Raw genomic sequence first — 26673 nt, forward strand, 5'->3', positions numbered from 1 at the left:
ATGACAGAAAAATGTTAGCCACTACTTTTATAAGGTCTGAAGATCAAACTGTGTAACTGTTACCGGTGAATGGCAGGGTTCTTGTCTTCACGCAAGAAAGAATTCAGGCGTGACACAGAGCGTAGTGGAAAATAAAAGGTAGCAAAGTTTATTAGGGTAGGGACATCCGGAAGAACAGATGGGCACCTCTCCAGACAGGACCTGGGAGAGAGTGCCCAGTCGCTCGGCGGGGGGAAGGAGCGAGGTTACATGGTTGAGTGGAGAGATTACACCTGGCCAGGCAGGCGGGTGGCTCAGCAGAGAGGCAGAGGGCTGAGCGCGCAGTCCATTGAGGCCGGGATGTTTAAGGAGATGGGTCTTTGTCTTCACACATCTCCTCCTGAAACAAAGGATTTTATGGATGTAAATATTAAGAATTTCCTATCTGAGCTTTCCCTTGAAGGTATCAGACAGGAGGAAGGCTAGCTGGCACCGCCGTCCTGAGTTACAGGAAGGGTGAGCAAGACCCCATGGCGAATCAGGATCGGAGCAGGGTGTTTGAAATGCAGATACTGGGCTGCATCTGGGAGATTGTGGAAGATTTGTCAGGCAAAAGGGGTGGGGACCCCCACCTGGCAGGTTAGAAGGGGGCAGGGCAGGATGCAAATACTGGGCTGCCCCTGAAACATTATCCAGATGACTTTGAGATGCAGATGCATATGCTGGACATAGACTTCTCTTTAGGCCTGTCACACACACATAAGCTCATATCTAACTTCCTACCTAACATAACCTGATGGAAAGTTTAGAATAAAATCAGTTTCTCATCTTGAAGAGAATTCAGGCTTTTTAGATTACTTACTGTCAATAATTTAATATTAAATGAAAACTTAGCAAGCAATTTTAACGGTCAAATAACAACTTATGAAAATATTTACCAAAAAGTCTAAAGTCTTTTATAAATTAGAAGAGTACCTATAGTTGGAAATATATTTTGAATATCTAGTACAAGTGTAACTTGTTTGACTAGCAAACCCATGCATAAACATGTCAATGACTTGAAAAAATCATTTCTGGTTTCTCTGTACCACCAAGTTTAAAACACCTGATATAGAAGTTTATTTAGGGCTGGTGCTGCGGCTCACTAGGCTAATCCTCCACCTAGCAGCGCCGGCACACCGGATTCTAGTCCTGGTCAGGGCGCCAGATTCTGTCCCGGTTGCTCCTCTTCCAGGCCAGCTCTCTGCTGTGGCCAGGGAGTGCAGTGGAGGATGGCCCAAGTGCTTGGGCCCTGCACCTGCATGGGAGACCAGGAGAATCATCTGGCTCCTGGCTTTGGATCAGCGCGGTGCGCCGGCCGCAGCGCGCCAGCCATGGCGGCCATTGGAGGGTGAACCAACGGCAAAAGGAAGACCTTTCTCTCTGTCTCTCTCTCTCACTATCAACTCTGCCTGTCAAAAAAAAAAAAAAAAAAAAAAAAAGAAGAAGAAGAAGAAGAAGAAGAAGTTTATTTAGGTCACATGAACCAAAAATGCATTTTGGGTTAACTTAGTAGTTTAAATTTATGAGCAATCTTATATCTGTAAGTCAATTAAGACAGAGCTATTAATATATTTTATGTACATACAATATGTAAATATATAACACATAATATACATTACAGGATAGAACAATAAAGCAGTCTTAGTAACAGCTTTTTAAGATCTTTAACTGCTTTTTTAATTACCAATTAATTAGAATTGCTCTCTGTTTTTAGTAACCTGAATTAACCATACTTTTTTAGTGGGAACCTGTTAAACTTTGGCTTTATCTATTTGTAGAGCCATACCAAAGTACTGAATACAATAAAGGTAGGAAAAAAAAGTCCTTTGAAGCCTAAAAGAGCACACATTTAAACACAGTACCAACAATGTTTTAATTTTTATGCGCAGTATATCTGATTTTTAGTGTTCAGAGGAAAATACAAAACTGTGAATGACAAAAGGCTTTAAAGGACCATGGTTAAAATTATAAAACTTATTAACCAACAGGAAGAGGCACTTGTTTATTCCACACAGTATTTTAGAAAGTACCTATAAGATTTTATTAAACATGTATCCCTTTTCAGTCCTCTGGGCCTATTTCATTAAGACAACCACTGTGACTAATAACACAACAAAATTATTAGACTTTTGTAACTCTTGGACATTTGTATGAGTAGCGCTGATACAGACCAGATTTTCTTGGTGTTACAAAACGATCATTTAAATGCTTTAGAATGAGTATATACTTAACCAAACCACCATTCTTTTAATAAAAACACGGCTGTTTTTAAACTATCAGAATTTAAGAAGAAACAAAGAAGCCAGCAACGCAGCTCACTAGGCTAATCCTCTGCCTGCGGCGCCGGCACACCGGGTTCTAGTCTCGGTCAGGGCGCCGGATTCTGTCCCGGTTGCCCCTCTTCCAGGCCAGCTCTCTGCTGTGGCCCGGGAGTGCAGTGGAGGATGGCCCAAGTGCTTGGGCCCTGCACCCCATGGGAGACCAGGAGAAGCACCTGGCTCCTGCCATCGAATCAGCGCGGTGCTCCGGCAGCGGCGGCCATTGGAGGGTGAACCAACGGCAAAAGGAAGACCTTTCTCTCTGTCTCTCTCTCTCACTGTCCACTCTGCCTGTGAAAAAAAAATTTTTTTTCACATAAAAAAAAAAGAAGAGACAAAGGATAACAATAGGATACAAAATTGATGTTTCTTTGCCACTAAAATGGGAAATAAAATCTTATATATAAGTTAGCACGTGGAATCATCCCGTAACTTGGAACAATTGTAACAGAGTCAGAACTAGGAAGAGAAGAGAGCTCACTGGGTCTGGTGAGAAAACTGACAGAGTCCCCAGTTAAATAAAAACTCTTAAAAGGAGATGTTGCAGTTTTTTAACAGATTTTAAAGACTATTTTAAAATATTTACTAACATATATGTATTATGTGTTTACTAACATATATGTATTACAAAATCCTCATTGTTTTAACAGAGGATCAGATTTTAATTGTATCCAGAAAATTTTTCATTACCTTCTGTGACTTTTTCACATTTTACAACTTAATTTTTTTTTTTAAATTTTTTGACAGGCAGAGTGGACAGTGAGAGAGAGAGACAGAGAGAAAGGTCTTCCTTTGCCTTTGGTTCACCCTCCAATGGCCACCGCGGCCAGCGCACTGCAGCCAGCGCACCGCACTGATCCGATGGCAGGAGCCAGGTGCTTCTCCTGGTCTCCCATGGGGTGCAGGGCCCAAGCACTTGGGCCATCCTCCACTGCACTCCCTGGCCACAGCAGAGGGCTGGCCTGGAAGAGGGGCAACCGGGACAGAATCCGGCGCCCCGACTGGGACTAGAACCTGCTGTGCCAGCGCTGCAAAAGGAGGATTAGCCTAATGAGCCGCAGCGACGGCCCTTAAATTTGTTTTTTTAACCTCTTTCTGCAACTTAAATCTGTTTTTTAAACCTCTTTCTTTCTTAACCTTCCTTGCTGAGAACAGTTTTATATTTGTGACCCTTTTTTATCTGCTGATTTCTTGATTTATATCGAAATAATCCTTTAAAAATCTGTAAATTAAAGAAACATTTTTAAAATAAGATTCAAATTTTAACCTTCGTTATTTTTAAGCAGTCTTGAATTATTCTTTATATATGGGCTCTAATGAAAACATTTTTGTTAGACACATTTATCTCATTTACCTTTACCCAATTTATTTTTGGCAGTTACACCTCGGTGACTTAACATGTTGATATTGTATCATACCTTTATCTGAATTAAGGTCAAAATTACATTTACATGGACTTTTACTCTTTTTATAAAACTCCAGCTAGAAATCAATGACATGAGGCCGGCGCCGCGGCTCACTAGGCTAATCCTCCGCCTAGCGGCGCTGGCACACCGGGTTCTAGTCCCGGTAGGGGCTCCGGATTCTGTCCCGGTTGCCCCTCTTCCAGGCCAGCCCTCTGCTGTGGCCAGGGAGTGCAGTGGAGGATGGCCCAGGTGCTTGGGCCCTGCACCCCATGGGAGACCAGGAAAAGCACCTGGCTCCTGGCTCCTGCCATCGGATCAGCGCGGTGCGCTGGCCGCAGCGCGCCAACCGCAGCGGCTATTGGAGGGTGAACCAACGGCAAAGGAAGACCTTTCTCTCTGTCTCTCTCTCTCACTGTCCACTCTGCCTGTCAAAAAAAAAAAAAAAAAAAAAAAAAAAAGAAATCAATGACATGAACCAGAGACTGAAAAAATCCATGTCAGGGCTGATCACCCATTGTTATTTCATCCAGATCTGTAAAACCAAGCCACAAAACTTTGGCAAGGTACAAGGCAATTTTTAAGGAAGCAATCTTTCTAGATTTAAAAGAGAGAAATTTTTGAACATACACTGAAAGGTGTCCCCTTAGACTGAGCAGAGCCCATGCTCAGGGAAGGGAGAGAGAGACCCCACAGACAAGGGAATAAAGGAGACAAACGGGCAGTACAGGGAAAAGAGTTTACCTCCCAGGATTATGGATGCAGACAGTACATCAGAAAGTGGCCACAAATCAGGAACAGGCATCCAGGAAAAGCCTTTCTTTAACCAGACCAGAGTCTCCCGTCCTAACGCCATCGCACTCAAACAGAACAGAGACTGTATTGGCATCTCGTCAGACCTCCAATACCCAGGAGGTGCCACCAGAAAACAGGAGTCGCCTTACCAGAGGACCTAAGGCCAATTGGTCAGTGAAGAGGTCGAGCCGAGCCTCCCAGGTGGATGAATCGGAACCCGGGGCCCTGGAATATCATCAGGGGCGCCTCCCCTATGGCCAGAGCACCAACCTGGAAGGATCGGAGCGAGGTCTTCCTGGAGGTGGTCTCCACATCTCGCTGGGGCCTCCAAAATGTTGTACTGAGTGAGTGTAAACAAAGAAGCACCACACATGGATGAAATCTGATGGTCCTTTATTGTCAGTGGAGAGTGGGCTCCTGCCCTAAAGAACTCTGGCCCCGAAGCCCAAAGCAACAGGGCTTATAAAGGAAAAACCCACAAAATCGGGAGGGGAATACAGGGTTGCTAGGATCAGGGGGAATACATGGTTACTGGGGTCAAGCTGGCGAAACTTATCAATTATAATCTTGACAATACCAGTTACAATCTCAACAATTCCACTTATAATCTTGACATTAATCCAGGTATTGGTTAAATCACATGTGGGACATAGACAAATTACATTTTCATCATGAACCCAGGAGCAGCCTATCCACTTCCAAGCTTGAGCAATCGTGCTAGGGGGTTACTATGCTCTGCAAAGTGTGATGCAGGTTGCCAGGTGTGATGTAGTGGATGGCTATTGTCCAGGTGTTTTAGCTCATAGACCATAGTTTCAGACCAGAGTCTCACAGCGGGTGGGGTGGGGTAGGAAGGGTGCTTTCTCAAGATGGAGTCTCAGGTGCTCCAAAATGGAGTCCCTACTGTCAAGGTGTTACTTCACTCTCCTGCCATTTGTCCCTGAGAACTGAAAATATAGGTTTGCACCAAAGCCTGTGCACGCCTATTCACAGCAGCTTAACTGGTAATAACCCCAAACTGGAGACCACCCAAATGCCCTTCAGTGAGCAGATAGTTAAACAAACTGTGGTACATCCACACCGTGGAACACCACTCAGCAAGGAAAAGGAACATGATAGATACACACAACTGGGACAGATCTCAAGGGAACTGTGCTATGTGGAAAGAGTCCGTCTAGGGAAGGCGTTGTGGGGCAGCAGCTAAGTTGCTGTTTGGGATGTCCACAACCCGTATCAAGAGTGCCTAGGCATGAGTCCTGGCTCCACTTCTGATCCAACTTCCTGCTAACGCAGACCCTGGCAGGCAGAGATGATGGCCCAAGTACTCTGCCACTCACGTGGAGACTCAGAGTTCCTGGCTCTTGGCTTGGGTCTGGCCCAGCCCTGGATGTCGCAGGAAGCTAGCCAGTGAGTAGAAAATATCTCTCTGGGCCAAGGACCTAAATAGACATTTTTCAAAAGAGGAAATCCAAACGGCCAACAAACACATGAAAAAATGCTCAGGATCACTAGCCATCAGGGAAATGCAAATCAAAACCACAATGAGGTTTCACCTCACCCTGGTGAGAATGGCTTACATACAGAAATCAACTAACAACAGATGCTGGCGAGGATGTGGGGAAAAAGGCACACTAATCCACTGCTGGTGGGAATGCAAACTGGTAAAGCCACTATGGAAGACAGTTTGAAGAATCCTCAGAAACCTGAATGTAGCCCTACCACACGACCCAGCCATCCCACTCCTCGGAATTTACCCAAGGGAAATTAAATTGGCAAATAAAAGAGCTATCTGTACCTCAGTGTTTATTGCATCTCAATTCACAATAGCTAAGACATGGAATCAACCTAAATGCCCATCAACAGAAGACTGGATAAAGAAATTATGGAATACTGCCTGGCGCTGCAGTTTAGTAAGCTAATCCTCCACCAGTGGCACTGGCACCCCGAGTTCTAGTCCCAGTCGGGGCGCTGGTTCTGTCCCGGTTGCTCCTCTTTCAGTCCAGCTCTCTGCTGTGGCCCAGGAGTGCACCTCATGGGAGACCAGGAGAAGCACCTGGATCCTGGCTTCAGATCAGCACGGTGCACTGGCCACAACGGCCATTGGGGGGTGAACCAACAGTAAAGGAAGACCTTTCTCTCTGTCTCTCTCTCTCTCACTGTCCACTCTGCCTGTCAAAAAAAAATTTTTTTAATAAATTATGGGATACGTACTCTATAGAATACTACACAGTGGTTAAAAAAATGAAATCCAGTCATTTGCAACAAAATGAAGGAATCTGGAAAATATCATGCTGAGTGAAATAAGCCAGTCCCAAAGGGACAAATATCATATGTTCTCCCTGATTGGGGACAACTAAATGAACACCTAAAAGGAAACCTGTAGAAGTGAAACTGATGCCTGATGCCATGAGAAACAATGACTTGGTCAGCCCTTGTTCTGTCAAGGAACAGCTTACTATTTTATTCTTTTTAGTATTTCTTTTTCTACTTAATACCATTGGTTGAACTCTTTAATTAACACACAATTATTTTTAGGTGTTTAAAGTTAACTGAAAATTGGTCTCTGTTAAAAATAAGAGTGGGAATAAGAGAGAGAGGCGATGTACAGTTCGGCAACACTCACTCGGACTTACCCCTAATGGTAGAGCTCAAAACGTGCCATGTGACTCCAAATCTCATTAAGTCAGCAGGTACCAATGCCATCTTACTAGTTTAAGTGATCAGTTTAAGTTCATGATTGATCATAAAGATAGGATTAAGTGTCAAAGGGATCACATAAAAAAGACCGGTGTCCACTAATAATAACGACCCAACATGGGAAGCAGGATACACAGCAGACTCATAGAATGGCAAATGCCCTAACAGCACTCTGGCCTCAGAGTCAGCCCTTAAAGCATTCGGATCTGGCTAAAAAGCCCATGAGAGTTTCTCAGGCATGGAAAGCCAATACACTGTGGCAAAAAAAATGACCTAAATAAAAGATCTCTGTGAATGAGATCCCAGTGGAAAGAACAGGCCATCAAAGAAGGAGGTACCTTTCTCTGAAGGGAGGAAAGAACTTCCACTTTGATTATGGCCTTGTCTAAATAAGGTCAGAGTTTGTGAACTCAAGAGGCTTCTATAGCCTTGGCAGCTCATGAAAAGAGCTTCGGGTGATTACTGATGTCATAAATAAGAGTGTCAATTGTTAAATCAACAACAGAAGTCACTGTGCAGTTATTCCCCATGTATGATCTCTGTCCTTAATTTGTTGTACTATGAGAATTAATGATAAAACTAGTATTCAAACAATACTTTATGCTTTGTATGTCTGTGTAGGTGTAATCTGTTGAAATCTTTACTTAGTATATACTAAGTTGATCTTCTGTATATAAAGATAATTAAAAATGAATCTTAATGAAGAATAGGATGGGAGAGGGAGTAGGAAATGGGCTGGTTTGAGGGTGGGAGGGTGGTTATGGCGGAAAAAAACTGCTATAATTCAAAAGTTGTACTTTCAAAATTTATATTTATTTAACAAATTTTCTAAAAAAAATCTTTCTCTCTCTGTGTCTCTCTCTTTCTCTATTACTCTTCCTTCCAAATAAATAAAAATCTAAAAAAAAATCAGTCTCAAAGTGTCCCATACAGAAAGATTTGATTTATATAACTTTTTGCATTTTTTAAATTTATGTAAAATGTAGAGTAACAGAGAGAGGGGAAGAGACAGAGAGCAAATGGGCAGAGAGGTCTCCCATCTACTGGTTCACTTCCTCAACGTGCACAACAGAGGGCTGGGGCTAGGCTGAAATCAGGCACCCAGAACTCAAACCAGGTCTCTCACTTGGGTAGCAAGGACCCAAAGTCCTTGGCCATGGCACACATTAGCAAAACTGGGTCAGGAGCAGAGCTGGGACTCAAACCAAGGCACTCTGACACAGGATGCAGGCATCTCAAGCGGCGTCTTAACCTCTGGGCCAAACATCCACCCCATAGAACATTCCTGAAATGACAAATTCATAGAATTGGAGAAGAGATTAACTGTTGCCAGGATTAGGAACTGGAGAGAGGTGGAGGAGGCCAATGCGGCTACACAGGGTAGCATGAGGAATCCTTGTAATGAAGAAATTGCTCTGTGTCTTCACCTGGGTGGTTCCTCAAACATACAATGTGAGAAAACTACAGAGAACCAGGGGCCAGTGTTGTGGTACAGCTGGGTAAGCCACTGCTTGCGATCCTGGCATCCCATATCAGAGTGCAGATTTGAGTCCCAGCTGTTCCACTTCTGATCCAACTCCCTGCTAATGCTCTTGGGAAGACAGGTTTCATGACCCAAGTAGCTGGGTTCTGCCACCCACGTGGGAGACCTGGATGGAGTTCCAGGCTCCTGGCTTCAGCTGTTGCAGGCATTTGGAGAATGAACCAGTGGATGGATGGTCTCTTTCTACTTTTCAAATAAATAAATGCTTTTTAAAAACATACACAGGAGCTGGCACTGTGGCCAAATGCAGCAGCTTAAGTTGCTGCCTGCAATGCTGGCAAATCATAGGGGCACCAGTTCAAATCCCAGCTACTCCAATTCCAACCCCACTCCCCACTAATGTGCCTGGGAAAACAGCAGAAGATGGCCCAAATGCTTGGGCCCCTGCCACCCACATGGGAGACACAGATGGATTTCCAGGCTCCTAGCTTTGGCCTAGCCCCGCCCTAGCTGTTTCGCCATTTAGGGGAGTGAACCAGTAGATGAAAGATCTCTCTCTGTGTCTGCCTTTCAAGTAAATAAATAAATCCTTATTTTAAAAAAAAATCTACAAAGACCTAAACTTATATGCAAACAATTGAAGAGGTATAAAACTGGGGAAATCCAAGGAAGTTTGGTGGTTGTAACAATGCCAATTTCCTGGTTGTTATATTGTACTATGATTACACACAACGTGCCACTAGGTAAAAGGTACATGAGATCTCTCTGCATTATTTCTCACAACTATCTTAAAATAAAAAGTAGTGCAGGAGTCAACTTAAAACTTAAAAAGAGGCCGGCGCCGCAGCTCACTAGGCTAATCCTCCGCCTAGCGGCGCCGGCACACCGGGTTCTAGTCCCAGTCGGGGCGCCGGATTCTGTCCCGGTTGCCCCTCTTCCAGGCCAGCTCTCTGCTGTGGCCCGGGAGTGCAGTGGAGGATGGCCCAGGTGCTTGGGCCCTGAACCCCATGGGAGACCAGGAAAAGCACCTGGCTCCTGGCTCCTGCCATTGGATCAGCGCGGTGCACCGGCCGTGGCAGCCATTGGAGGGTGAACCAACGACAAAAGGAAGACTTTTCTCTCTGTCTCTCTCTCTCACTGTCCACTCTGCCTGTAAAAAAAAAAAAAAAAAAAAAAAAAAAAAAAAAAAAAAAACTTAAAAAGAGCATCTGCTTAGATGCAGATGGGCAGAGGGGTCTCCCATCCACGGTTAACTTCCTAAATGTGTACAACAGCAGGGTCTGGGCCAGGCTGAAATCAGGCACCAGATGGCCCCTGGTTCTATGTAGCATCAACTTAAAAAAAAATCTGCAGGGCCGGCGCCGAGGCTCAATAGGCTAATCCTCCGCCTAGCAGCGCCGGCACACCGGGTTCTAGTCCTGGTCGGGGCACTGGATTCTGTCCCGGTTGCCCCTCTTCCAGGCCAGCTCTCTGCTGTGGCCAGGGAGTGCAGTGGAGGATGGCCCAAGTGCTTGGGCCCTGCACCCCATGGAAGACCAGGATAAACACCTGGCTCCTGCCATCGGATCAGCGCGGTGCGCCGGCTGCAGCACGCTGGCTGCGGTGGCCATTGGAGGGTGAACCAACAGCAAAAGGAAGACCTTTCTCTCTGTCTCTCTCTCTCTCTCTCACTGTCCACTCTGTCTGTCAAAAAAAAAAAAAAAAAAGAAAAAGAAAAAAAGAAATCTGCTGGCCAAAGATGGAATAATATGAATATCAAAAAAGTGATAACCGAAAGGGGTTGAAATGCCTCAAATATATTACAATCCAAAACTTAATAGGGGCTGGCACTGTGGCGCAGCAGGTTAAAGCCCCAGCCTACCGTGCCGGCATCCCATATAGGTGCTGGTTTGAGTCCCGAATGCTTCACTTGCAGACAAGATGGCCCAAGTCCTTGGGCACCTGCACTGGCGCGGAAGACCCGGAAGAAGTTCCTGGCTCCTAGATTTGGATCAGCTCAGCTCTGGCTGTTGCTGTCATTTGGGGAGTGAACCAGCAAAATGGAAGGCCTCTCTGGCTCTAAACCTCTTGCTGTAACTCTTTCAAATAAATCTTTAAAAAGTGAACCAGCAGATGGAAGATGATTTTTTTAAAAGACTTGTTTATTTGAAAGGTAGAGTTACAGAGAGGGAGAGGCAGAGGCAGAGAGAGAAGTCTTCCATCCACTGGTTTTCTCCCCAAATAGCTGTAACAGTCAGGGCTGGGCCAGATGGAAGCCAGGAGCTGGGGGCTTGTTCCAGGTCTCCCAAGTAAATTCAGGGGCCCAAGTACTTGGGCCATTCTCTGCTGGTTTCTCGGGCATATTAGCAGGGAATTGGATCAGAGTGGAGCAGCCAGGACTCAAACTGACGCCCATGTGGGATGGCAGCTTAACCTGCTACACCACAGCGCTGGCCAGGGAAGATCTTCTGTCTTTCTCTCTACCTCTCCCTCTCTCTCAAATAAATAAATATTAAAAGAAAAAAAAAAAAAAGCCTGACCTGAAGCCTTCTAGCAGCTAGACGGGCACAACCTGAGCCCTCTGATCAGCCTTCCACCACAAGTCACCCAGACACTGTGTGTGTCCTGAGACACAACAGGAAGTCCAAAGCATCCTCTAGGAGGTATTCCTGTCAAAGACTCAGAATGACTCTGCTCAAGTCTCTGGATCTCACAGTCCATATACAGGAAATACATGAAAGTGGGGGCAGAAAAATGAGTGTAAGAGCACTATAAAGGTGCAATAATAAAAACACAGTATGTGGTGAACGCGCTAAAAGGCAAGTGACCTGTTTCCTCAACAAATAGATTGAAAGAGACAGAGAGAGGCTATGGATGAGAAAGACTTCCCAAAACTCATCCACGTTACTTCCTGTGGGAGCCGGCAGGCTGAGAAGTATGGCGTCTCTACTCACCACCGGTACTCACAGAGAGGGGGAGTCATCTGCAAAAAGGTCACTTTGCCTGCCATGCTCGGGGCTCCCACTGGACCAGATACTGTGAACTTTGTTCACACCAATTTGCACAAAACAACAGGCAAGCCCTGTGCTGCCCACAAATTAGCAGGTCATCGCCCGGTGCTGAGTCCTGGGGCACTGGCTGAGCCGTGGTGCCAGTTCTCTGAGTTCAAGGTGATGGGATTCACCAGTCTGGCCAGGGGGTTTCTGGGAATGTGTGCCAAGGAGGCCTCCTGCTTGCACTAACCGAAACCTGGCGTCATTGGCCCAGTAGAGTGAACAGGGCCCCAAGCATCCCTCCGTACGCTCTGCCCTGGCTTTGCCAGCCTTGCCAGCACTGGTCACATCCACAGGGCCTCGTATTGAGGAAGTGCCTGAACTTCCTGGTGGGCAAAGATGAGGTTAAACGCTACCAGAAGACCAACGAGACTGTTTAGCTTCTAAAGAAACTTAAGACCTGGGAGGTCAGGCCGGCGCCGCGGCCCACTAGGTTAATCTTCTGCCTGCGGTGCCGGCACACCGGGTTCTAGTCCCGGTCAGGGAGCTGGATTCTGTCCCGGTTGCCCCTCTTCCAGGCCAGCTCTCTGCTCTGCTGTGGCCCAGGAGTGCAGTGGAGGATGGCCCAAGTCCTTGGGCCCTGCACCCGCATGGGAGACCAGGAGAAGTACCTGGCTCCTGACTCCTGGCTTCAGATCAGCGCAATGCGCCGGCTGTAGCACGCCGGCCGCGGCAGCCATTGGAGGGTGAACCAATGGCAAAAAAGAAGAACTTTCTCTCTCTCTCTCTCTCTCACTGTCCACTCTGCCTGTTTAAAAAAAAAAAAAAAGACCTGGGAGGACATCAAAAATGTCTACGTAGGCCAGCGCCGCAGCTCATTAGGCTAATCCTCCACCTTGCAGCGCCGGCACACCGGCTTCTAGTCCTGGTCAGGGTGTCAGGGTGCCGGATTCTGTCCCGGTTGCCCCTCTTCCAGGCCAGCTCTCTGCTGTGGCCTGGGAAGGCAGTGGAGGATGGCCCAAGTGCTTGGGCCCTGCACCCCATGGGAGACTAGGAGAAGCACCTGGCTCCTGGCTTCGGATCGGCGCAGTGCGCCGACCATAGTGGCCATGTGGAGGGTTAACCAACAGGAGGAAGACCTTTCTCTCTCTCTCTCTCTCACTAACTCTATTTGTAAAGAAAAGAAAAGAAAAGAAAAGAAAAGAAAAGAGAACCTCAGCATCATGCTGAAGCTACACCCTGATGTCAAGACCGTGCACCACATCACCATTCTTCACCAGGCCAGGCGGCAGCAGCACCAGCATCCACGTGAGGCCAGAAGGGGGTTGCAGGCAAGAAGCTGGTGCCAGTGCGGAAAGGAAGGAAGGCTGTTGGTGGCAAGGTGCAGAGGAAGCCGTGAGCGGCTGCGCCAACAGAGACGCAGCAGAGAAGCTGCCACGGAAGAGAGGTCCGCTGCAGAGACTCTTAACCTGTGTATTCCGTGAGGGTCAAATCCTCCGGGACAGCTTATTTTGAATAAAGGACTTGTCAGAGACAGTGAGAAGAAAAAAAAAAGAAAAGAAAAAAGAAAGAAAAGAAACATGTTAGTGAAATGCAATGTATCATTTTTGTTTGATCTTTATTTCTACCTATCAATGAAAATTCTTTTAGGAAAACCAGAGAAATTTGAACACTGTCTGGATGCTTGATAATAATAAGAAATTATTTTTATTTTTTAAAATTTATTTGAGAAGCAAACAGGTAAACACACAGAAAGAAAGAGAGAGAAAACCACCTGCTGGTTCACTTCCCTAAGTGGCGGGGACTGGGCAGGGTCAAAGCTGGGAGCCAGAAACCCAGTTCATGTGGGAGGCAGGAACAGGAACCCAACTACCTGAGCCATCACCACTGCCTGCCAGGCTCTGGATTAGCCAGCGCTGGAGTAGGAGCAGGAGCTCTGTATCAAACCCAGGTATCCCACTCTGGGATGTGGGGGTCTTAACTGACATCACAACTGCCAGGCTAAACTCCCTCCCCTATTTTCAGTCTTTTAGATGTGATAATGGCATTGGGGTAATATTAAAAGAAATTCCTTATTGTTTAGTCACAATGCCATACTTACTGTAAATATTGAAGTATTAAGTGAAATGGTACAATAAAGGTCTCCACACTGTAATTTAGAGTACGCTGGAGCACAGGGAAGATATGAGTACAACAAGATGACCAGATGTTGAAATTGTTAAAGCAGGAGATGGATGTGTGTACTCACTTACAGGAGCTAATTATATTTTCCTTATCCTTTTGTTTGTTTGAAATGTTTTCATAGTTTTTAACATATTTTATTTATTAAATTTTATTTATTTGTGAGGCAAATGGAGAAAGAGAAGAACTCATCTTCTAGTTCATCCCTCAAGTGCTTGCAACATGTTGGACTGGGCCAGGCCTGAAGCCAGGAGCCAGGAACTCAGACCAAGTCTGCCAGGTGGGCAATGGGGACCCAGTTACTGGGGGCCTTCATCACGGCCTCCCAGGGTCTGCACTGGCACGAACCTGGAGCCAGGAATCAAACCCAGGCACTCCGACGTGGGACGCAGGCATCTTCACCACTGGCCAAGTGCCTGCCCTCTTCTCATAGAGTTTCATCGTTCTTGTCACAAAACCAAAAAGATAGCTAATGATTATAAGTCAACAGAGATGTTGATTTGCTTCGCTACAGTCCATTTTTTTTACTATATATATATATATATCCTGTAATATCATCCTTGCCTGAAATATAAACAATAGAACTTATTTTTAAAAAAAGAATTTTTCCATAATAAAAACCTTAGAAATAAAATCTGGGACGGATACTGTGGTGCAGCAGGTTGAGCTGCCTCTTGGGATGCCTGCAAATCCTATCAGAGTGCCTGGTTCGAGTCCCAGCTACTCTGCATTTCCTATCCAGTTTCCTGCTAATGCACCTGAGAGCAGCAGATGATGGTCCAAGAACCTGGATTCTTGCCACCCACATTGGAGACCTGGACGGAGTTCCCAGATCCTGGCTTAGACCTGTCCTAGCTCTGGCTATTGTAGGCATTTTGGGAGTGAATCAGCAGATGGAAGATGGCTCTCTCTGCCTCTCTGCCTTTCAAATAAATAAATAGATATTTTAAAGATTTATTTTATTTATTTGAAAGGCAGAGTTACAGAGAGGCAGAGGCAGAGAGAGAGAGAGAGAGAGAGACAGAGAGAGAGAGAGAGAGAGAGAGAGGTCTTCCATCCGCTGGCTCAGTCCCCAGATGGCTGCAACAGCCAGAGCTGTGCCAATCCGAAGCCAGGAGCCAAGAGCTCCTTCCGGGTCTCCCATGTGGGTGCAGGGGCCCAAGGACTTGGGCATCTTCCACTGCCTTCCCAGGCCATAGCAGAGAACTGGATTGGAAGTGGAGCAGCCAGGACTCAAACTGGCACCCATGTGGGATGCCAACACTGCAGGTGATGGCCTTACCCACTACACCACAGTGTTGGCCCCAAGAGATCTTTTTAAAAAATAAAAATAGGGGCCAGAGTTGTGGTGTCATGGATTAAGTCACCACTTGCAATGCTGGCATTCCATATCAGAGCGCTAGTTCAAATCCGGCTGCTCCACTGCTGATGCAGCTCCCTGCCAGTCTGCCTGGGAAAGCTGCAGAAGATGGCCCAAGTACCTGGGCCCCTGCCACGTGGGAGGCCCACATGGAGTTCTGGGTTCCCGGCTTCTGCAGCTGTTTGGGAAGTGAACCAAGAGGATGGAAGACCTTTCTCTCTCTCTCTCTCTCTCTCTCTCTCTTTCACTCTGCCTTTCAAATAAATAAATAAATCTTTAACATAAAAATAAAACCCCATTCACTTTTATCCTGATCTTGGCTTCATCTCACTCCATCCAACCCTACCTCACTGAAAGAGACACTGTGAAAACAAGAGAGGCCTTTCTGTCACAGACAAGCCAGACAGCAGCGATCTGCGGCACTTCTGCCACACTTACTCTGACACCTCTCTCTGCTGCACTCACAAAGATCTGAGCCCCGGGCCCAGCACCAGAGAGATGAGCCAGAACAGTCAGGCTGATATGCCCTGGGAAAAGCCTAGGCTATCAGAGTTTTGTGACAGCACCATGGCCAGCTCCACGTGTGGCCTATGAGGTCACATGGAAGACCCCAGAGTTTGGTGTGTTCAGGGACATCCCCAGAAAAGCTGTAACCTCAGCCCTTCAGGACAAATGCCACGAGAGAGTACTGGGAGATGTTCACCCTGTCGCTGGTTCTCTCATCAGGACCACCCCTATCACATGCTGTCATCTGGAAACTGGGTTCCTGACATCCACATGGAGTTGAGTTTCTGGTTCTCAGTTTGGACCTTGCCCAGTCCCGGCCATTGTGGGCCTTTGGGGAGTGAACCAGCAGGTGGGAACTTTCTAAATATTTGTGCCTGGCCATCCGTGGCATGCTGTTGGGAGTCCCTTCCCAGATTGCTGATGTTCATGCCTGAAAGACATTTCAACACCCCCAGGCCTTGAGGAATATGGACATCAAATTGGTAAGTGGAAAAAAAAAAAAAAAAAAAAAGGAATGTGTCTGGCCCACCTGTGGCACAGAGGGTTCTGCGCAGTTTGCAACACTGACATTCCATGTTGGAGTGCTGCTTCAAGTCCCACCTGCTCTGCTTCTGATCCAGCTTCCTGCTAATGTGCCTGAGAAGACAGCAGATGATGGTTCAGGCTCTTGGGCCCCGGACACCTATGAGGGAGACCCAGGTGAAGCTCCAGGCTCTCCCTCTCTCTGTGTAAGTCTACCTTTCAAATACATTTTTTAAGTTTTTTTAAAAAAAAAAAAAAAAAGAGTAATTTGTCAAGTCACATGTATAATCAAATGGTATAATCCCCCCTTTTTTTTAATCATGCCTTTTAAATGGTTTATTTATTTGAGAAGCAGGGGAGGGGTGGGGGAGAGAGAGAGAGAGAGAGAGAGAGAGAGAGAAACAGACAGAGCCCCATCTGCTGGTTTACTTCCCAAATGACTGCAATGTTCAAGGTTTGGCCAGGACTGAAACTGGGAGCCGAGAACTCAATCCAGGTCTCCCACAACGGTGGTAGGAACCAGTGACTTGAGCCATCACCACTGCCTCTCATGGTCTGCATGGGTGGAAGGCTGGAATAAGCCAGAGTGGGAACTGAAGCCAGGTACTCTGATGCAGAATATCCAGGTCTTAACTGGTGTCTTAATTGCTAAACACTGGCCCCCCAGCCCCATTTTATTTTTTTTATTCATTTATTTATTATTTTTTTTTTGACAGGCAGAGTGGACAGTGAGAGAGAGAGACAGAGAGAAAGGTCTTCCTTTGCCGTTGGTTCACCCTCCAATGGCCGCCACGGCCGGCGCGCTGCGGCCGGCGCACCGCGCTGATCCGGTGGCAGGAGCCAGGAGCCAGGTGCTTTTCCTGGTCTCCCATGGGGTGCAGGGCCCAAGCACCTGGGCCATCCTCCACTGCACTCCCTGGCCACAGCAGAGAGCTGGCCTGGAAGAGGGGCAACCGGGACAGAATCCGGTGCCCCGACCAGGACTAGAACCCGGTGTGCAGGCGCCGCTAGGCGGAGGATTAGCCTAGTGAGCCGCGGCGCCGGCCCCCAGCCCCATTTTAAAAAATAAATTCTGGGTTCCAAAAGTGAGTGCCCCAGAGAGCGTGAAGAAGAAGCTGTAGCACCCACCATAACCTAGACCAGGAAGGCACACAGCACCCCTTCAGAGAGTCACAAAAGCCTTGTCAGCAAGGTGAGGGGAACCAGAATCCACCTCTCCGTGGGGAAGTGGTAAGATTTTGGAATAGCATGTGGAACCAGGAGTCTTATTCTGGTCACCTTTAGAATATACAATCTCCAGCTCTCTGCTGTGGCCAGGGAGTGCAGTGGAGGATGGCCCAGGTGCTTGGGCCCTGCGCCCCATGGGAGACCAGGAAAAGCACCTGGCTCCTGGCTCCTGCCATTGGATCGGTGCGGTGCGCCGGCCGCAGCGCGCAGGCCGCGGCGGCCATTGGAGGGTGAACCAACGGCAAAAGGAAGACCTTTCTCTCTGTCTCTCTCTCTCACTGTCCACTCTGCCTGTCAAAAAAAAAAATAAAAAAAAAAATAAAAGAATATACAATCTTCTGGGGCCGGCACTGTGGAGAGTTGTGCTGCTGCTTGCAATGCTGGCATCCCATGTCAAAGTGCAACTGAAGCCCTGGCTGCTCCACTTCGTATCCAGCTCCCTCCTAATGTGCCTAAAAAGGCAGCAGAGGATGGTGCAAGTGCTTGGGCCCCTGCCATCCACGTGGGAGACCTGGATGGAACTCTTGGCTCCTGCCTTTGGCCTGGCCCAGCTCTCGCTGTTATTGCCATTTGGAGAGTGAATCAGCAGATGGAAGCACTAGTTTCTCTCTCTCTCTCTCTCTCTCTCTCTCTCTCTCTTTCACTCTCACTCTCACTCTTGCTCTCTCTCTCTCTGCCATTCAAACAAATAAATAAATCTTTTTAAAAATACAATCTTCTGGGGTCGGCACTGTGGCACAGCAGGTAAACACCCTGGCCTGAAGCACCAGCATCCCATGTGGGCACCGGTTCAAGACCCAGATGCTCCACTTCCAATCTAGCTCTCTGCTATGGCCTGGGAAAGCAGCAGAAGATGGCCCAAGTCCTTGGGCCCCTGCACCCATGTGGGAGACCTGGAAGAAGCTCCTGGCTCCTGGCTTTGGATCGGCGCAGCCCCAGCTGTTGCAGTCAAGTGGGGAGTGAACCATCGAATGGAAGACCTCTCTCTCTCTCTGTCTCACTCTCTCTCTCTCTGCCTCTCCTCTCTGTGTAACTCTGACTTTCAAATAAAAATAAACAAAGCTTAAAACAGATAAAAAAATAAATAAATAAATAAATAAAAATACAAGCTTCCATATAGAGAAGTACTCTTTTTTTATATGATTCTTTTTTTAAAAAAAGATTTTATTTGAGAGGTAGAATTACAGAAGGAGAAAGGGAGAGACAAAGGTTTTCCATCCACTGATTCACTCCCCAAATGGCTGCAACAGCCAGAGCTGCACTGATCCAAAGCCAGGAGCCAGGAGTTTCTTCCAGGTCTCCCATGCGGATGCAGTGGCCCAACCACTTGGGCCATCTTCCACTGCTTTCCCAGGCCACAGCAGAGAGCTGGATCAGAAGTGGATCAGCTGGGACTGGAACTGGTGCCAGCATATGGAATGCCGGCACTACAGGCAGAGGCTTAGCCTGCAACACCACAGCACTAGCCCCTGAAGTACTCTTTTCAATTAACAAAACTAATCATAGAAAAAATTCAGCATCAGTTATCAAAACATTCTATGAGGAATCTTCAAAAAAATCCATGGAAAATGCATACCATGAAAACACTATGCATGGATTTCAAAGTTTTTGGTAACAAAACAAGCTCATCCTTTCATTCCATTTCCTATAAACGTTTTGAAATGCCCGCTTATATGACATGCATTACCACAGTGTGTTACAGGCAGAGGTACAGGAAGTAGAATCAACAGAAGAGAACAGTGGGACGGACGTTTGACCCAGTGGTTAAAACGGCAGTTAAAGCACCACGTTCTGTTTCAGAGAACCTGGGTTTCGTCCCCAGCTCTGCTCCCAATTCCAGCTTCCTGCTAATGCAGATCCTGGCAGGAAGCAGTGATGACTCAAATAACCGGGTTCCCACCACCCACATGGAAAATCTGGACCTGGGCCAGAGCCATTGCTGTATCTGGGAAGTGAACCTGCAGATGGCAGATCTCGCTCTCTCTCTCTGTCCCTCTGCCCATCAGATACATTTTATATATATGTATAAAAAAAAGAGCCCCAAAACAGACCCAACTATACAGGGAAACTTGGCATTAGCTAAAAGTGTATGATAAAATAACAAAAGGAAGCTTATTTATAATAAGAAGGAAATGATAAATATATGGAGATGACTGGCTGTCCATATTTTTGCACAGCTGCTTCAGGAAATATTATGATTGGCTACTGAATAACTGTTCCCAAACCTCTTGCCCACCACAGATAACTGCTATCCTTAATTATTTTTGTTTTTCCTTTTTATTTTTTAAAATTTATTTGGGGGCCAGGGCTGCAGCATAGTGGGTTAAAGCCCTGGCCTGCAGTGCCCCCATCCCATATGAGTGCTGGTTCAAGTCCTGGAAGCTCCTCTTCCAATCCAGCTCTCTGCTATGGCCTGGAAAAGCAGTGGAGGATGTCCCAAGTCCCTGGGCCCCTGCACCCATGTGGGAGACCTGGAAGAAGCTACTGGCTCCTGGCTTCGGATCAGCTCAGCTCCAGCCATTGTGGCCAGTGGATGTGAACCAGTGGATGAAAGACCTCTCTCTCTCTCTCTCTCTCTCTGTGTCTCTGTGTGTGTGTGTAACTCTTTCAAATAAATAAAAATAAATATAAAAAGATAAAATTTATTTGAAAGGCAGAGAGAGGTAAGACAGAGCGAGTGATAGACAGAGGTCTCATACATTTTTGCTCCGCAAAAGCCAGGGTTGGGCCAAGCTGAAGCCAGTAGTCTGGAAGTCCATCCAGGTCTCTCATGTGGGTGCCAGGGACCCCGAGCACTTGAGCTGACTCCTAAGGTATGCAGTAACAGGAAACTGGACTCGGAAGCAGAGCCTGGACAGGACCCCAGGCAGGCTGACGGGATGTTCATGTTCCAAGCAATACCTTAACCACTGTACAAATGCCCACTCCTTTCTGCCCCTACTTTTATGGTAATAATTGTTGTTGCTCGTGACTTAATATTTTAATCTTCTGTGTATTTATCTGCAATCCATAAATTGTTCAGTTTTGCTTGACACTAAATATTCATAAATTGCATTGCACTACTTTTTTTCTGTTTTAGTTCTTTCAGGTTCTGCAAACATCCATGTGAATGTGTGCTGCTGTGGCTCATGCATTCTCACTCTCTGACAGTCTGTCAAATGAAATCTACCACAACCTACCATGCTACTGTTGATGCACATTTTTTAAAAAATATTTACTTAGGGGGATAGCACTGTGGCGTAGTGAGTAAAGCCACCGCCTGCAGTGCCGGAATCCCAAACGGGCGCTGGTTCAAGTCCCAGCTACTTCACTTCCTGATCTGCTCTCTCCCATGGCCTGGGAAAGCAGTGGAAGATGGCCCAAGTCCTTAAGCCGATGCACCCATGTGGGAGACCCACAAGAAGCTCCTGGCTCCTGGCTTTGGATTGGCACAGCTCCATCCATTACGACCAATTGGGGAGTGAACCAGCGGATGGAAGACCTCTCTCTCTGCCTCTCTTTCTCTCTGTGTATAACTCTGACTTTCAAATAAATAAATATATCTTTAAAAAAAATATTTACTTGGGGCCTTCACTGTGGTATAGCGGGTAAAGCTGCTGCCTGCAGTTCAAGACCCGGCTGCTCTACTTCCAATCCAGCTCTCTGCCATGGCATGGGAAAGCAGTAGAAGATGGCCCAAGTCCTTGGGCCCCTGCCCCCACGTGGGAGACCTGGAAGAGGCTCCTGGCTCCTGGCTTTGGATCAGCACAGCTCTGACCATCGTGGCCATCTGGGGAGTGAACCAGTGGATGGAAAACTCTCTCTGTCTCTCCTCTCTGACTTTCAAGTAAAATAAATAAATCTTTTAAAAAATTTTACTTATTTGAAAAGCAGCGTTACAGAGAGAGAGGGAAAGATAGAGGCAGAAACAGAAAGAGAGAGAGACAGAGAGATCCCCCATCCACTGGTTCATTCCCCAAACGATCACAACAGCTGGAGCTGGGCCAAGCTGAAGCCAGAAGCTTCTTCTGGGTTTCCCACATGGACGCAGGGGCTCAAGCATTCCACCATCTTCCGCTTTCCCGGGCCCTTAGGAGGGAGCTGGATGGGAAGTGGAGCAGACCTGGCACCCACACGGGACCCCAGTGATGTAGATGGCAGTTCACCCACTATGCTGCAATGCAGATTCCTGCTGATGCACGTCTGGATTGTTTCCAGTTTTGCTGAAGCAGGGGAAACCCTGCAAGATGTTGGCATAGGCAAAGAGTTCTTGGAAAAGACCCCAGAGGCACAGGCAACCAAAGCCAAAAATTGACACATGGGATTACCTCAAATTAAGAAGCCTTTGTACCGCAAAAGAAGCACTCAGCAAAGTGAAGAGGCAACAGAGAGAATGGGAGAAATTATTTGTAAACTATGCAACTGATAAAGGATTCATAACTAAAATATATAAAGAGATCAAGAAACCCAACAACGAAACAACAACCCAGTTAAGAAATGGGCAAAGGACTTAACCAGGCAGAGTTAGACAGTGAGAGAGAGACAGACAGAAAGGTCTTCCTTTCCGTTGGTTCACCTCCCAAATGGCCAATACAGCCGCCGGCGCGCTGCGACCAGGCTTTTTTTTTTTTTTTTTTTTTTGACAGGCAGAGTGGACAGTGAAAGAGAGAGACAGAGAGAAAGGTCTTCCTTTTGCCGTTGGTTCACCCTCCAATGGCCGCCGTGGCTGGTGCGCTGTGGCCGGCGCACCGCGCTGATCCGAAGGCAGGAGCCAGGTGCTTCTCCTGGTCTCCCATGGGGTGCAGGGCCCAAGCACTTGGGCCATCCTCCACTGCCTTCCGGGCCACAGCAGAGAGCTGGCCTGGAAGAGGGGCAACTGGGACAGAATCTGGCACCCTGACCGGGACTAGAACCCGGTGTGCCGGCACCACAAGGCGGAGGATTAGCCTAGTGAGCCACTGTGACGGCCAGGCATTTTTCAAAAGAAGAAATCCAAATGGCCAATAGACACATGAAAAAAATGCTCAGGATTACTAGCCATCAGAGAAATGCAAATCAAAACCACAGTGAGGTTTCACCTCACACCCCCCCCCACCCCCCCACCCCCCCCACCCCCCCCCCCCGTTAGAATGGCTTTCATACAGAAATCAACAAACAAATGCTGGCGAGGATGTGGTGTTTTTTGGTACCCTAATACACTGTTGGTGGGAATGTGAACTGGTACAGCCACTGTGGAAATCAGTAAGGAGACACCTCAGAAATCTGAATATAGACCTACCATATGACCCATCCATCCCACTCCCAGGAATTTACCCGCGTGGGAGACCCACAAGAAGCTCCTGGCTCCTGGCTTTGGATTGGCACAGCTCCAGCCATTACGACCAATTGGGGAGTGAACCAGTGGATGGAATAGACCTCGCTCTCTGCCTCTCTTTCTCTCTGTGTGTAACTCTGACTTTCAAATAAATAAATATATCTTTTAAAAAAAATATGTACTTGGGGCCTTTGCTGTGGTATAGCAGGTAAAGCTGCTGTGCCTGAAATCAGCACATGAAAGAGTTAGCTATACCCTCATGTTTATTGCAGCTCAATTCACAATGGCTAAGATATGGAATCAATCCAAATGCCCATCAACTGAAGACTGGGTAAAGAAATTATGGGATATGTACATCATGGAATGCTACACAGTGGGGAAAAAAAAAACAAAAGTGAAATCTGGTCGTTTGCAACAAAATGGATGAAACTGAAAAACATCATACTTAGTAAAATAAGCCAGTCCCAAAAGGACAAATACCATTTGTTCTCCCAGACTTGTAATAACTAATAAAGCATCTAAAAGGAAATCTATAGAAATGAAATTGACTCTGTGAGAAGCAATGACTTTGAATAGCCCTTGTCTGGACTATTGAGGAAGGTTTTTTTTTTTTTTTTTCATATTATTTGTTGAACTCTTAACATAGAGTTAATCATGTGTATAAAGTTAATTGAAAATAGAGCTTAGTAAAAAAAAAAATAAGAATGGGAATAGGAGAGGGAGGAGGAAGAAGATGGGAGAGTGGGTGGGAGGGCAGGTACGGTGGGAAGAATCACCATGTTTGTAAAGTTGTAATTACAAAATGTATGAAGTTTGTATTCCTTAACTTCTTATGGGGGGAAAAATAAAATGAATCACAAATTTTAAAAATTTCGTTGTTTATCTTTTCCTTTGTAAGAGGTCTATTTTAAATTAATTATTTATTTATTCATCCATTTGAAGAGCAGAGAGACAGAGACAGACCAGAGAGAGATCTTTCATCAGCTGGTTTGCTCCCCAAATGCCTACAACAGCCAGGGCTGAGCCAGGCTGAAGCCAGGAGCCTGGAACTCAGTCCAGGTCTCCTGCATGGGTGGCAGGAATCCAAGTACTTGAGCCATTGCCTGCTGCCTCCCAAGGTGGGCATCAGCTGGATCAGAAGTGGAGGCCAGGGCTCCAATGTGGAATGCAGGCATCTCTGGCAGAGACTAACTACTGCACCAAATGCCTGCCCCTGTAAGAGACTTTCATAAACCCCAGAAAATAGTCCTTTGTCAGTTACATGTCTTGAAAATATCTTCCCCCGATTTATAGCTTGCCTTTGTATTCTTTTTATAATGTATTTTTAAAAAAAGATTTATTTATTTATTTAATAGAGTTACAGAGAGAGGGAGTGACAGAGAGATCTTCCATCTACTGGTTCAATCTCCAGATGGCTGCAACAGCCAGGGCTGTGCCAGGCCACAGCCAGGAGCCAGGAGCTTGCTCTGCGTCTCCCATTGGGTGACAAGCACTTGGACCATCTTCCATTGCTTTTCCAAGTGCATTAGCAGAGAACTGGATTGGAAGTGGAGCAGCCAGGTCTCAAACCAGCGCCCATGTGGGATGCAGGCATCGAAGGTGGCAGCTTTACCTGCTATGCCACAACCTTAGCCTCAAGGCCATATTTCTTGGTTAGAGCAGGCCAGTCTGAGCCGACGTGGCAAGAGCAAGAACCCTGGCTGAATTTTTGTAGTAGAGCTGGTGGTGACCCATCTGATTTTCAGAGGTACCATGAGGCAAAAGTCCCTAAGAAAAAATTCTGAATCCTGACAGCCTAAATTCAGATCCTGGCTCCATCCCCTACTATTTGTGTAACCTTGGGCTAATTACTAACTTTCCAATTGCCTCAGTCTCTGGCTGTGAAAGGGGACCAGTCACAGCTCCTACCTAATAGAGCTGCTATGAGATAGACAGGTAGGTAATGTGTGTAAAGCCCTTACAACAACCCAGCCCAAAGGAGAGACCTCTATGACACAGAGCTTGCCTCACGCTCTCTGGAAGCATCTGCTATTATGATGATGTGTTTCAGACCATTTTTATTGTTATTTCACAGGGCAAGGACCTGACCTGAGATTCAGTTTTGTGTCTCTTAGCACCAATGCCTGGGAGAAATAAGTCAGTGCCTGTCTTTCCTATCTCTAGCCTTCGCCCCACTCAGGCTCACCTGTGAAGGTGAGCTAGCAAGATAATCTCTGTAGCATAGCAGGTTAATACCCTGGCCTGAAGCGCCAGCATCCTATATGGGCGCCGGTTCTAGTCCCAGCTGCTCCTCTTCCAATCCAGCTCTCTGCTCTGGCCTGGGATAGCAGTAGAAGATGGTCCAAGTCTTTGGGCCCCTGCACCCACCTGGGAGATCTGGAAGAAGCTCCTGGCTCCTGACTTCGCATTGGCGCAGCTCCAGCCATCTGGGGAGTGAAGCAGCGAATGAAAGACCTCTCTCTCTGCCTCTACCTCTCTCTGTGACTCTGTCTTTCAAATAAATAAAATAAATCTTTAGGGACTGGCAATGTGGCACAGTAGGTTAATCCTCCACCTGCAGTGCCAGCATCCCATATGGGCGCCGGTTCTAGTCCCGGCTGCTCCTCTTCCAATCCAGCTCTCTGGTATGGCCTGGGAAAGCAGTGGAAGATGGCCCAAGTGTGTGGGCCCCCACACGCACATGGGAGACCCAGAAGACACACCTGGTTCCTGGCTTTGGATCAGCACAGCTCCAGCTGTGGCGGCCATTTGGGGAGTGAACCAACAAAAAGAAGACCCTTCTCTCTGTCTCTCTCTCACTGTCTGTAACTCTACCTCTCAAACAAATAAATAAAATCCAAAAAAAATTAATCTTTAAAACAATAATCTCCTTTGTGTAGCTACGATATATTTTCTTCTTTTACTAAAACTTCCCATTTATCCCCTGTCACCTGCAAATTTTTAAGCTAGCCTACTGTGCCCACTTCAGAGAGCTGCTATGAGCAGCTGTGAGCTTTGGTGCAGTGCCTGACACCCAGTGAACACCTAAGAAGTTTTAGAAGTCATCAGGAAACCTTCTTGCCAGTATATCCTAATCCCCGCTGGGTTCCCCCAGTACCACAGGAGCTGGCAGCACTGCCGTCTCCTTCTCAAAAGCACGTTGGTGATGCGCCTGGAGAACGTGCTAGAAGTCAAGGCTGCAAACGCAGCTCCGAGTGTAACCCATTTTCTGTGCAAAGCAAACTCCATCCACTTGCCAACCCGAGAGCGTGAGCTCTCTGAAACGCGATGCAAAAGCTTGGTCTGTGCGCACAGAGGGGTCACTGCTTCCATCTGATTCGTGCCTAAGAAAGTCTTAACGAAGAGGACTGAGAACCCCTGCCGCACTCGGGTCAGCGCTCTGCGGGGCTGAAAAGTTTTCCGTGGGCAGCCCACACCCGCTGCGGCAGTCAGTGGCTGAGTGCTGAACTGCGGGGCTGCAGAGGCATCAGCCTGCCTTTGCAAGGAAATGATGCACACGCGGGGAGCCCGGGAGCACGAAGGGGGGAGCGGCTGCAGCTTCACGTGGCGCGGCCGCCGCGGTGCGGGAGGGCTCGGTGCCTCTCCCTTCAGCAGGGGGCTGCGTGAGCTTAGCGCGAACGTCCATCTCTGCTACCCATACTTTGCCACTTACGTTACCCTCCACTGCTTATTTCCTCCTGGCAGCTCTGACAGCTGAAAGCAAAACCGAATCACGGGAGGACGCGGCCAAAGAAGCGAAATCTCCGCGGGGAGCCGAGCGCCCGGGCTTCCGTCCTGCGGTCCCTTTAAGAGAAGAACCTCTCGGGACCGACGGTCCCAACCGACCCCAGTTTTAACCGAAACCCAACCCGGACTTCCCCCTCTTGACTCAAATAAGCCCAACTTTGGATTTTC

The 26673-nt window shown here is 47.2% G+C and overlaps 1 long non-coding RNA gene across 1 annotated transcript; it reads right to left on the reverse strand.

The window, feature by feature from the left end:
- Window positions 1-122: 122 nt before the first annotated feature.
- Window positions 123-26629, reverse strand: LOC103350058 (uncharacterized). Its single transcript, XR_518121.4, has 3 exons — window positions 26432-26629; window positions 16267-16373; window positions 123-379 (listed from the first exon to the last, which is right to left on the reverse strand). It is a non-coding gene; the product is annotated as an uncharacterized lncRNA (long non-coding RNA).
- Window positions 26630-26673: the final 44 nt, after the last annotated feature.

This window comes from Oryctolagus cuniculus, chromosome 7, assembly GCF_964237555.1.
Source record: "Oryctolagus cuniculus chromosome 7, mOryCun1.1, whole genome shotgun sequence".
NCBI classification, from domain to species: domain Eukaryota; kingdom Metazoa; phylum Chordata; class Mammalia; order Lagomorpha; family Leporidae; genus Oryctolagus; species Oryctolagus cuniculus.